This window comes from Dromiciops gliroides, chromosome 5 (assembly GCF_019393635.1).
Source record: "Dromiciops gliroides isolate mDroGli1 chromosome 5, mDroGli1.pri, whole genome shotgun sequence".
NCBI lineage: Eukaryota > Metazoa > Chordata > Mammalia > Microbiotheria > Microbiotheriidae > Dromiciops > Dromiciops gliroides.
The window spans coordinates 162,462,143-162,475,767 of NC_057865.1; positions in this window are offsets into that span (position 1 = coordinate 162,462,143).

Below are 13,625 nucleotides of genomic sequence, written 5' to 3' on the forward strand. Positions count from 1 at the left end.
GGTCAGGTACAGTTACAGTCTTATACATCCCCAGTGCTTACCACAATGCCCGGTGCTTAATAAATGTTTGTCGATTGATTGGATTAATATAATTTTCAGATCACTGTCATATTTTTTTTGGTTTAATATTTTTCTTGCGGATGTATATCTTATACTTGTTTCTAGTCAATCTTGCTCCAAGTTCCTATAAGGCAGCTTTCAGGTCAAGTTCTACGCATTACTCTTTGCCTAACCCCTATTCCCCAGTGCCTTGTACAACCGAGTAAGCATAAACTGGAGGATTTGCTAGTTGGCTAGTGCCTCAGTGCTCTCATCTTCTTGCACAGTGGATTTGGAGTCTGAGGACCTCAATCTCTCAATCTCTTTTCCCCTCCCTTTCCCCTTCCGGGTCCCCTTCCCCCTCCTCCTCACTATGCCAATGAAATCACAGGTTATTTTCTTATACTTGCCTCCTCCCTCCCTCCCCCCACAGATATAAAGTGAGGGAGTTTGATATGATGACCTCTGAAGCCCTATTGCTGCATTGCAACACAATCTCTCTACCTGTGAGTGTCTCTAAGGAGTATCTACATTGGTTCTTCAGTCTAACTTGATTTGTTAACAAGCCTTGCTTAAAGCTCAAACCAAGGTACTCTCTGCTTTTCACAACTACAAACCTCTGCAGAGCAGAAAGCAGTCTCAGTGGAGGAAAAGATCAGATAATTTTAGGGACCTGTCCCATGGTTACTTATTGTACTTTCATATCTTGTTGCCTTTCATGTCAAGTTTCTGAGCTGTCAAATGTTTTAAGATTCTTTACATGAAAAATTATCCTGAAATTTTACAGTTTACAGCATGATATTGTGTGAGCAAATTATATGCCTTCCAGATTTCAAAAGTATAATCAGTATTGTGAAAGTTTAGACAGTGTGACCTACTGAATAGAGAGCTGTCCTCTAAGCCATAAAGACCTGAGTTCAAGTCTACCCTTGGGCACATTGAACTGTGAACCTGAACAGTTCATTCACTTCTCCGTATTCTAGGAAATATTCTAACACTTTTGAGTTCCAGAGAAGGTGCTAACCTATACTGGTAAAAGGAGTTTCCTCGCTCAGGAATTCACTATGCCAATGAAATCACAGGTTATTTCTATCCTTAAGGTAACAAAGTTAAAACTTCACAGGTGGATGATAAAGATTATGTCTATCAGACATGATAAGTGTGTCAGTTTATTACTTAACTACTTTATTATTGGAGAAGGTTCTGAGTAATGATTGATATCAACTGTGTTTTTAAAAGAATAAAAAAAGATATTTTACTATAGTTAAAATCCTTACACTGCTTCACAAATCAAAAGACAAAAGGAGAGCTTAAATCAATATATTTATCTCATGACTAAAACATTACATATTGTCATGCATGAAAATGTACTCTTTGTACTGTTCTTATTTTTATAGTTTGTTTTCAAAACCATATTGTACCTGTTCAGTGTTCTGTAAGTTTTGCAATTTGCATTTGGCCAAAAACAGTAAAGGTCTGTTCTCATCAAAAGAAAAGAATTACCTTCATTTCTCTGCATTTAAGATGTTCTCTTTGGCAGGGTGCTTAGTGGTGTCTGAGCCAGGCTGAAAAAATAAATAAAAAGTGAAGACAGAATAAACATGGACTAGGTGTTCAGAGCAGGGGATGGAATTTGAACTGCATTCCCCCTTCCTCTACCCCCAATAGGGTCAAAATAATAAATTAACTTAATACGGTGGTCCTAGACCTGAGCCTAGGGGATGGGGATTAAGGGAAAGGATGAAGTGGGCATATTTCAAGTAGTCTTTGATTAGTTTCTTGCAAAAAAGGAGGAAATTGATGCTTTCCCCCTCTTGGTAGTACATGAAGCAGTGATGAAAATTATTGGATTTTTAAAAGAATAAATATACACTGGTAATGTTTTACATAACTACACATGTATAACCTATATCTGATTGTATACCACATCAGGGAGGGGAGAGGAAGGGAAGGAGAGATAAAATCTGGAACTCAAAACTTTAAATAAAAATGTTTTTATTTAAAAAAAATAAACATATCCATTTTTAAAAATGAAAACAAAGTTCAAAAAAAAGATTAACAAAAGTGAGATTCAGGGGCAGCTAGGTGGTGCAGTGGATAGAGCACTGGCCCTGGAGTAAGGAGTACCTGAGTTCAAATCCAGCCTCAGACACATAACACTTACTAGCTGTGTGACCCTGGGCAAGTCACTTAACCCCAATTGCCTCACTAAAATAAATAAATAAATAGATTTTTTTAAAAATGAGATTCAATTGCATCACACTGTCTACTGTCTACTTCTCTACTGCCTACAAACACACCTGTTTCCCATATCCTCTAGAAAACCCTCATATGACCCATCCATTGCTGATAGCTATTTTCCTTTATTTCTCTTCCTTTTTTCTGCCAACCCCCTTGAGTTTTTTTAATTAACCTCCTTTTTTCACTCTCTTTTTAACTCTCTACAGCCTGATTTCCAAACTGAAACTCTTTTCTCTTGAGTTCCTAATCTTTTAATTGACAGATCTAATAGTCTTTCCCAATCCTCATCCTTGACTTCTCTCCTTTGATATTCTCTATCACTCTCTTCTCCTTGATCACCCTCTTCTCTCTAGGTTTGCATGCAACTACACTCTCCTGGTTTTCTTCCTACCTGTCTGAGCTGGCCTTCTGTCTCCTTTGCTGGGCCTTTATCCAGGTCACACCCACCAAGGAGATCATAGAAAAGGGAAAAGGACCCACATGTTCAAAAGTATTTATAGGGGCAGCTAGGTGGCACAGTGGATAGAGCAACGGCCCTGGAGTCAGGAGTACCTGAGTTCAAATCCGGCTTCAGACACTTAACACTTACTAGCTGTGTGACCCTGGGCAAGTCACTTAACCCCAATTGCCTCACTTAAAAAAAAAAAGTATTTATAGCTGCTCTTTTTGTGGTGAGAAGGAATTGGAAATTGAGGGGTTGCCCATCAGTTGGGGAATGGCTGAACAAGTTGTGGTATATGAATGTAATGGCATTCTATTGTGCTGTAAGAAACGATGAGTAGGAGGAGTTCAGAGAAACCTGGAAGGACTTGCATGAACTGATGATGAGTGAAGTGAGCAGAACCAAAAGAACATTATACACAGTATCATCAACATTATGTGTTGATCAACTGTGATAGACTGGATTCTTCTCACCAATACAATGGTACAAGAAAGTTCCAGGGGACTTATGATGGAAAAGGCTCTCCAAATCCAGAAAAAAAAAAAAAAGAACTGTGGAATATGACTGCTGATTGAACCATACTATTTCTTTTGTTTTTGGTGCTGTTGTTTTTCTATTTTGAGATTTTTCCTTATTGCTCTGATTCTTCTTTTATAGCATGACTTATAGCAGAAATATGTTTAATGTTATGTATATGTATGTGTGTGTGTGTGTGTGTGTGTGTGTGTATGTAAAACACCTATATCGGATTGCCTGCTGTCTAGGGGAGGGGGGGAAGGAGAGGAAGGAGGGAGAAAAATTTGAAATTGGAAATATTATATAAACAAATGCTGAAAACTATCTCTACATGTAACTGGAAAATAATAAAATACTTTTATTTTTTAAAAAAGAAAAAAATAGTTTGTATAATTGTGTGCCAATATGAAGGCAGCTCATGGGGTACTTGCATGTTATTGCAAAACATACTGGTTTTCCTATGCCAATGTACTTAGGAGGCCATTTGAACCAAAAGAACATTTTTCTTAGTGAGACTAATAAAGACTAATCAACAATTAATATATTAAACACTCACTGACTATGTGCCAGGGACTGGCACTGTTAGAAACTAAAATTAGCCTATTTTCTATGTTAAGTGGATAGAGCAAAAGGTATGTTAATGAAATCCATTAATAAGCATTTATTAAGAGCTTATAATGTTCTAGGCACTGGGGATGAAAAGACAAAAATTAAAGTCCCTGCCTTCAAGGAGCTTACATTCTGTAGAGGGAGACAACATGTACATTTTCAAGTATATTTAAGTTAATAAAAGAGAAGAGATTTGAATTTGAGATGACTACAATATACCCAGTTGGCCCAAGAGACTTAGTTAAGGAAGCAATTCTCATCTTATTTTATAGATCTAGATATTTTAAACATGATTAGATATGAAATCCATTTGCCATGGGCAGATGACACGTTTGATCTTACCCCATTTGAATAGGAAAAGTTCACAAGTTCATCTTGTGAGAGATTGTAGAAACAAGCTCATGAACTGAGAAATTTGACTAAGGGTTATTTAGGGGATCTCTGGTTTATCAAACAAAGTAATACAAATTTTATTACTCCTTGTGAGAGTTTATTTGTGTGAAATAGCATTTTCTCCTGAGGCTGTTATAAAGACAAAATATCTGTCTTGGGTGGTGGTTGAAAAAGAATTATAAGTTAATATCTTCAATGACACCACATATTAAAAAACTTTATTCCCCAAACAAGTCTATCAATTAAGAATAGCATTATCTGGGGGGCAGCTAGATGGTGCAGTGGTTAAGGCACCGGCCCTGGATTCAGGAGTACCTGAGTTCAGATCCGGCCTCAGACACTTGACACTTACTAGCTGTGTGATCATGGGGAAGTCACTTAACCCCCATTGCCTAAAAAAAAAAAAAAAAAAAAAAAAAGAATAGCATTATCATGGTTATTAGTTTAATTAAGTATAAACTTGAGCGTTGTAAAATATTTTATCAATAAATATATCTGTGTATGTTACATTTTTATTGAATTTTAAGATTTATTTGCATTTAAATTGTAATACATTATTAATTTTATTTGAATAAAGTATAAACCAAGAAACTTGTTTGTTTAGAGTGTTTTATAAGAATTATGTTAACCTTTAAAAAAAAGTTTGTAAAGGTTGGAAATTACTGAAGATGGACAAAAAGGGAAAAGGAAAGGCATAGGGGCAGAGGTGGGAATCTGAGATGATGCTAAGAAACTGCCCATGGCTCCAAATTGACTTTACTCTGTTCCACTGCCGAAGACACCATCTTTCCATCTTTAATGAAAGGAATATAGCATTTATACTTACATACCCAGCCGTGCTGCCAGTCCCTCAAAAAACTGCTGCCTGCCCACGTTAAGACTTGTCTGTTTCATTTAGCGACTCTTTAGCCTTCTTTGGTCACCAAGGCAACAAAATTCTATCAACTATTTTCACTCCTCCCACAGAATCTTCTAATCATTCCACTCACATTAATTCTACTTCCCTGGCTCTTAGCAATTGCAGAATTTGTTGTCTGTCTTCCCATTCCCATTTACATAGAGGACACCTTACTTTCTTGATTTTCCTTTGCTCTCTTCTCCCTGCCTCAGCTGCCCAGATCCTATCTGGGCTATATGATTGCTCATACTATTTGGATGAGATCTTGTTGTTCTTGTTCAGTTGTTTCAGACTTTTCATGACCCCATTTTGCAGTTTTCTTGGTGAAGATACTAGAATGGTTTGCCATTTCCTTTTCCAACTCATTTTACAAATGAGGAACTGAGGCAAACAGGGGTAAGTGACATGTCCAGGGTCAGTCACACTGCTAGTAAGTAAAGTCAGATTTGAACTCAGGAAGATGAGTCTTCCTGAATCTAAGCCCACTCTATCCACTATCTACTCTATCCAATCTCTATGCACTGTTCCACTTGCTTGAATGAAATAAGAATCACTAATTCCTTATCTCTCTTAATTCTGCCCTACCTCTGTTGATTATTTCCAAATTTTCCTGCCTGTGACTGTTTACATGTTATCTCCTCCATTATACAGTGAGCTCTTTAAAAATAGGCACTATCTCTTTTTTAATCATAAAAGTATTCTATTATTTTCCAGTAACATGTAAAGATAGTTTTCAACATTTGTTTTTATAAAATTTTGAGTTCCAAATTTTTCCTTCTACCCTCCCCAAGATGGCAAGCATTCTATGATTGTACATATGTACATATGTACAATCACATTAAACATATTTCTGCATTAGTCATGTTGTGAAAGAAGAACCAGAACAAAAAGGAAAAACCTCAAAAAAGGAAAAAAAAAACAACAAAAAGTAGAAACCTTACAGTTCAAACTGCATTCAGATTCCATAGTTCTTTTTTCTAGATGTGGGAAGCGTTTTCTATCATGAGTCCTTTGGAATTGTCTTGGATCATTGTATTGCTGAGAAAAGCTAAGTCTATCACAGAATGTTGTTGTTACTGTGTATGATGTTCTTCTGGTTCTGCTCACTTCACTCAGCATCAGTCCACTTAAGTCTTTCCAGATTTTTCTGAAATCTGAACAGACACTTTACATTTCTTTGTATTCCCAGAGTTGAGGACAGTGCCTGACAACATAGTAGGCACTTAATAAATGTACACTGACTGAGCAACTCTATTTCTTCCAGTGAGATGGAGTACTACCAAGCCTTACCATCTGACCTGTATTTATACCTTCCACATTCCTTGGGGACTATCATCTGACCTACTGAAAAAACCTAATGACTCCTGGACCCTGAGATAAACTCTGCTGTTATAGGCATCTGCCCTGCAGCTGAATTCTCATTTATGGGTTCTCTGAATTTGAGCAGCTGGCGAGCAGGGACTGTCTTTTCTGTATGTATCCCAGGCACTTAGCACAGTGCTTGGCCCATTAATAAATGCTTCTTTGATTTATTCATTCATATAGTTATAACTAAATGTAAAGACTAGATTTCTTCAAAAAACCAAAACCCTACTAGATTGCTTCTTCAGAAAATGATGGAGAGGGGGGCAGCTAGATGGCGCAGTGGTAAAGCACCGGCCCTGGATTCAGGAGTACCTGAGTTCAAATCTGGCCTCAGACACTTAACACTTACTAGCTGTGTGACCCTGGGCAAGTCACTTAACCCCCCCCAATTGCCTCACTAAAAAAAAAAAAAAAGATGGAGAGGCAATGTGATATAGCAGAAAGAACTAAATGAGAGGAGATGAGCTAGTAGATTGCTAGAGTCCCTTATAGCTCTAACATGGCCTGGTCTGTGAAGTGTGTAAAAGGAAGTGATTGATGCAGAAACAAGAAAGAGATGTCAAGGACAAAGGCCTCAAGGTGAGGAGGACACCTGAAGAAAATAGCAACAAGTTCCTGGTTGGGGCCTGTTGCTAACTCCCCTTCTTACTTCTCCCCTGCTCCATAAGGATGAACTAACCACAATAAAAAGCAGTAGAAGGGTCAGTGGTCCCAATCTGCACCAGATCCCTCTCTATGCTTAAGCTGTCTTGGATCTAGCATTCCTGAGTCTCCATCTAATGACTGACCCTACTGGATGTGTGAGTCCAATATCAGTTGTGAATTGTTTTATATTGCGTAGTCTCTCTCTCTCTCTCTCTCTCTCTCTCTCTCTCTCTCTCTCTCTCTCTCTCTCTCTCTCTCTTTTTTGCAGGGCAATGAGGGTTAAGTAACTTGCCCAGGGTCACACAGCTAGTAAGTGTCAAGTATCTGAGTCTGGATTTTAACTCAGGTCCTCCTGAATCCAGGGCTGGTGCTTCATCCACTGTGCCACCTAGCTGCCCCCTGCCTACACTTTCAACTGATGCAGAAGGATCAGCCATGGGGGCTAAGCAAACTGAATTGTGTAGTTCCTACAAAACTAGGTTCCAAATGGCCTATGTAGTTTCCAATAGCCTTTGGATGTTCCAGTGGCTTCTTCTAGACCTAGACAGTCTTAGAGATTGCCTGGGTCTGGGAGAAGCCATGAGTACACAGCTTCATGCAAATGCTTTGTTATGTATTGCTTTTGAAATTCCGTTTAGGGGATTCTGGGAGGACCTGCAGAGTAGGCCAGAAAATTCCAAGCTTTCCAGATTTTCTCCACAAACAAGACAAAATAGGGCCTCAGGGTGAATGTAGAGCTGCAAAAATAAACAAGAGTGGGGCAGAGCCATGGTCCTCCTGGGACAACTAGAGAAGACCTGAGGAAAGATCCCAGGGACAGAGGTTCAGCCTGAATGAAGTACACACACCTCCAGGCTATCTCCTCAGAAATGACAAACAAGCCCTGGGGGCAGCTGGGTTGGGAGGTAGCCTCAGCCTTGGTCACAGGAATTGTCACCTCACAGTGTGGGGAGCCAGATATCTGCACAGGGGAAGATTAAAGGACTCTCTGCTGTGGAGGGATACTAGGCCCAGCTGTACTGCCAAGACTTGGTTCTGGGCTGTGGCTGAAGGCTAAAAGGAACTAACGCTCATTCTGTGAGTGTAGAAGTGGTGGGGCCAAGATTCTGCGGGCTGTGGGCACTTATAGGAGAGTTGAGTTCCTGGTTTCTCTCCCTCTCCAGAGGGGAAAAATGAAGAGTCTTCAGGGAGCAAGAACATTTCCAGCATAGTGTGGCTGGGCTCCCTGGCTGTGGCTTGGAGGGGGAAAGAAGTGCTGAGGTTGGGCCCTGGATAAAGCTCAGAAAATAACAGTAAGAAGGACCTGAGATCCCAGGGATAGAGGTGATTATAATAACAAGCTGCTAAAAATAAAAAACAAAACAAAATAAAAATGATTAATCAAAGGAGAAAGAACCTAACCATAGATACCTACTATGGGGATAGAGAAGACCTGGGTTCATTTTCAGAGGAAGATACTAAAGGAAAAAAAGCCTCTCCTACCCCAAAGAGCAATGTCAAATGGTCACATACCCAAAAAGAGCTCTTGGAAGGACTTAAAAAGAACTTTAAAAATCAAATAAGAGAGAATGAGGAAAAATTAGGGAAAAAAATGAGAAAAATCCATGAAAACCAAGAAAATTATGAAAAAAAGTCAACCAACTGGAAAAAGAGAACCAGAATCTTAAGGAAGTAAACAACTCCTTGAAAACTAGAATTGGGCAAAGGGAAGTAAATGATGTTACAAGATACATAGAAATAATAAAACAAAATTTTAAAAAAGAAAAAAATAGAAGAGAATGTGAAACATAAGAAAAACAACTTATCTAGACAACAGATCAAGAAGAGAAAATATAAGAATCATGGGATTACCTGAAATCTACAATCAAAAAAAGAGTCTTGGGGGCAGCTAGGTGGCGCAGTGGATAGAAAACCGGCCCTGGAGTCAGGAGTACCTGAGTTCAAATTCGGCCTCAGACACTTAACACTTACTAGCTGTGTGACCCTGGGCAAGTCACTTAACCCCAATTGCCTCACTTTAAAAAAAACAACTATATGTGGTCAAGAATATCAAAGAAACTATTGGGGGGAAAATATAAAGAAAGGAGGTTTAGCAGTTCCATATCTTAAATTATATTATAAAGCAGTAATTATCAAAACTATCGGGTACGGGCTAAGACATGGAAAGGTAGATCAATGTAACAAAGTAAATACAATTTACAGCAACAAATGAATATAGTAACCTAATGTTTGATAAGTGTAAAGACTTAAGTTTTGGGGATAAGAATTCATCATTTGGTAAAAAAAAAAAATGTTAGGAAAGCTGGAAATCAGTCTGGCAGAAATTGGGCATATACCAATATCTTACTTCATTTACAAAGATAAAGTCAAAATGGATAATATGACCTAGAAATAAAAAGAGTTATTACAAGAAAATGTGAAAAACATGGAACATAGTACCTATCAGACTAATGGGTAGGTGAGCAATTTATGAACAAACAAGAGAGCATTGTGAGATGTAAAATGTATAATTTTGATTGTATTACATTAAAAAGTTCTTGTACAAATAAAACAAATATAGCCAAGATCAGAAGTAAAGCAGAAAACTGGGATTTTATAGACAGTTCCTCAGACAAAGCTCTCATATCTCAAATATCTAAAGAACTTTGTCAAATCTATAAGAATGTGAATCATTCTCCAATTGATAAATGGTCAAAGGATATGAACAGGCAGTTTTCCAATGAAGAAATCAAAACAATTTATACTCATATGAAAGAAATGCTCTAAATCATTACTGATTAGAGAAATGCTAATTAAAACAACCTTGAGATATCATTTTACAACTATCAGATTGGCGAAAAGGATAGAAGGGGAAAGTGACAAATGTTGGCGAGGATGTGGAAAATTGGGACCTTAATTCTTTGTTAGTAGATCTGTAAGCTGATCCGAACATTTTGGAGAGAGATTTGGAATTATGCCCAAAGAGTTTTAAACTGCCTATACCCTTTGACCCAGCAATGCCACTATTAGGTTTGTTTCCCAAGATGATTAGGGAAAAAGGGAAAGAAACTACATGTTGTAAAATATTTATAAGCAGTTCTCTTTGTGGTGGCAAAGAACTGGAAATTGTGGGGATACCCATCAATTGGGGAATGGCTAAACAAATTGTGGTATGTGTTCATGATGGAATATTATTCTACTATAAGAAATGATGAACTCAATGATTTTAGAAAAGTATGAAGAGAGCTCAACAAAATAATGAAGAGTGAAATGAGCAGAAACAAGAGAATATTTGTATACAGTATCAGCAGTATTGTTTTAAGAATCACTTTGAGGAACCAAGTCATTCTATTATAAATACCCAAATTAACTGCAAAGATCACATGAAGGAACATGCTGTTTTAATCCAGAAAAAGAACTGGTGTATATGTGTGTGTATGTGCATACACATACATGTATGTATGTACTTACACACACATACAAATTCGGGTCTAATGGTAGTCATCCCGAAGTTTGTGGGGGCAGGGAAGGGGAAAAAAGGAAGTTACATGATAACTTAGTTATATATTTGAAAGGAATAGCAAGTTGTATGTAATGGATCTGCAATGTCAGGTACAATTCTCTGTTTTTCTATCACACTTTGCTATGGAAGTACTTGTTTTATTTCTTAAGTTCAGAATAAAATAAGCTTAAAAAAAGAAAATAAATAAACCAAAAAAGGGAGAAAATTCATTTCAATTTTATTTTCAGTTCTAAATTCTACCCCACCCTCATACTTCCCATTGAGAAAGAAAGAAAAATAAAAACTTTTTACAAATATGTAGTCAAGCAAAACCAATTCATGCATCGGCAATGTCAAAAAAATATGCCACAGTTGGCACCTTGAGTCCATCACATCTCTGGATTCAGATAGGGAATATATTATATACTATTTTATTGATTCTATGCTTTGAGTAAAATGGCTGTCTACAGTATCAAAGCATGACTGCAGTCCAATGAGGAATTGATTCCATTATGCCAAGAACACATGACTAGGAATCAATGAAATGTAGCAAGTTCAGGGAAAAGGTAAGGTTTTTTAGTATAATCAAATGCATTTAAATTAAGTTAAATAATATATTGACAAGGAAAGCAAGTTGTACACAAAAGAGATCTGCAGCTCCATGTACAATTCTGTTCCTCTGTTATACTACGTATAGAGACATACCCACTTGATGTGGTATTTGTTAAGCTAACAACTTATTTTAAAAAGAAAAGAAAAGAAACTTGAACCCCCATATTTTACAAATGAAGAAATGATCATTTGAAATATCACCTGAAAGAATGATAGGACCCAGAACCAGAACCCAGTTATTCCAATTCCCCAACCAGTATCATTTTTACTCAACCACAGTACCTGCTTTACTATCTTCATTTTGTAGGAAGTTATATAAAGGAGGTAGGGAAAGAAGGATCAGGTCTTCTAGGTTTAGTTGGCTAGGAGGGTCACAGAATTAGACTCAGATTTTTAAGGGACCTCAGAAGTGATGTACTTTAAAACCAATAGCTAACCATGAATCCCCTTTACAACAAAATAGATGAATAGTCATCCTGTCACAACCCGAAGACATAAATGAGGACTATTAAGTTGCAGGTAAATATCTACTTTGATAAAGAGGTTTCTCACTAGTAAAATCACTGGCCTAGACCAAAAAGAAAAAGGAACAGTAGTAAATATATATTGAACAGCTATTACTTTAAGCTTAGCTAAGATTATTGGAAGATTTTGAATACCTCTATTCGCTCCTGGGATATTTGTAGCTGGAAATAGAAGGTATTGATTCAAACTTCCTTGGACAACTGATAGGTCTGTATTCCAAACAGATTTTTTTTTAAGGGGAGTAAGACCTATTTGTACAAAAATATTTATAGCAGCTCTTTTTGTGGTGGCTAAGAATGAGAAATTATGGGGATGCCCATAAATTGTGGAATGACTGAACAAGTTATGATATATGATTGTGATGGCATATTATTGTGCTATAAGAAATGACAAGCAGGGGGGCAACTAGGTGGTGCAGTGGATAAAGCACTGGCCTTCGATTCAGGAGGACCTGAGTTCAAATCCAGCCTCAGACACTTGACACTTAACTAGCTGTGTGACCCTGGGCAAGTCACTTAAACCTCATTGCCCTGCAAAAAACCACCCCCCAAAACCCCAAAAAAGTAAAAACAAAAAACAAAAAAAGAGAAATGACAAGCAGGATGATTTCAGAAAAACCTGAAAAGACTTACATGAACTGATACAAAGTAAAGTGAGCAGAGGCAGGAGAACATTGTATATAGTAAAAGCAATATTGTACGATGAAGAACTGTGAATGACTTAGCAATTATCCAAGTTAATAATCCTAAAGAACTCATGATTAAAAATGCTATTCACCTCAAGAAAAATAACTGATGTATGAATACAGACTGAAGCATACTATTTTTCTCTTCCTTTCTTCCTTTCTTTCTTGTTCCTTTTTATTTCTTTCATTTTGGGTTGAGTCTTCTTGCACAAAATAACTAATATAGAAATGTTTTACATTATTCCACATGTATAACCTATATCAGATTGCTTCACATCTCAGAGAGGAGGGAGGGAAGGATATAATTTGGAACTAAAAACATTTTTTAAATGTTAAAAAATTGTTTTTACATATAATTGGTGGGGGAATTAAATATTATTTTTAGAAAAACTTCCTTGGACAGCTTTTTGAAGAGTTTTAAGTCATCCAAATTATCCCAAAGAAGTCCATTCGAATTCTAAAAGGGTAAACAAACTTTTATTTGTTTAATGTTTATATGTTTAATTCAAATGTATCATATCTAACATGTTAGATTTAGGTCATATTATGATCTTATAGTTTGCATGTATTCATTGCATAGAGAATGCACAGTGCAGAGTCCAAATAGATGAGGAATTCTCTACAGGTGGTGAAGTCCTACAGTTGCTCCTGTTGTTGGAGCACTGTCTATTAGTTGTATCAAGCCCCCAAATGTTTTGAGGCCTTCTTAATGAGTTTCATAATGACTTAAAAGAATTTGGCCTATCACACTGGAAAAATCAAGTTGAACAGAAATGCCTGTTTTCCAGATCTTGTCCTACACTTGTGTAGATAACTCAAAGAACTGGTCCATTAGTCCACAAATCTTGGACAAACACTATATATAGACCCAGAATTGAACAGAAAGAGGACCTTGATTGCCTTTAAGAAATTGTATCGGATGGGACAGCTAGGTGGCGCAGTGGATAAAGCACCGGCCTTGGATTCAGGAGTACCCGGGTTCAAATCCAGCCTCAGACACTTGACACTTACTAGCTGAGTGACCCTGGGCAAGTCACTTAACCCCCATTGCCCCGCAAAAATAAATTAATTAATTGATTTTTAAAAAAAAGAAAGAAAGAAAGAAAAGAAATTGTATCGGGCAGCTAGGTGGCGCAGTGGATAAAGCACCAGCCCTGGATTCAGGAGGACCTGA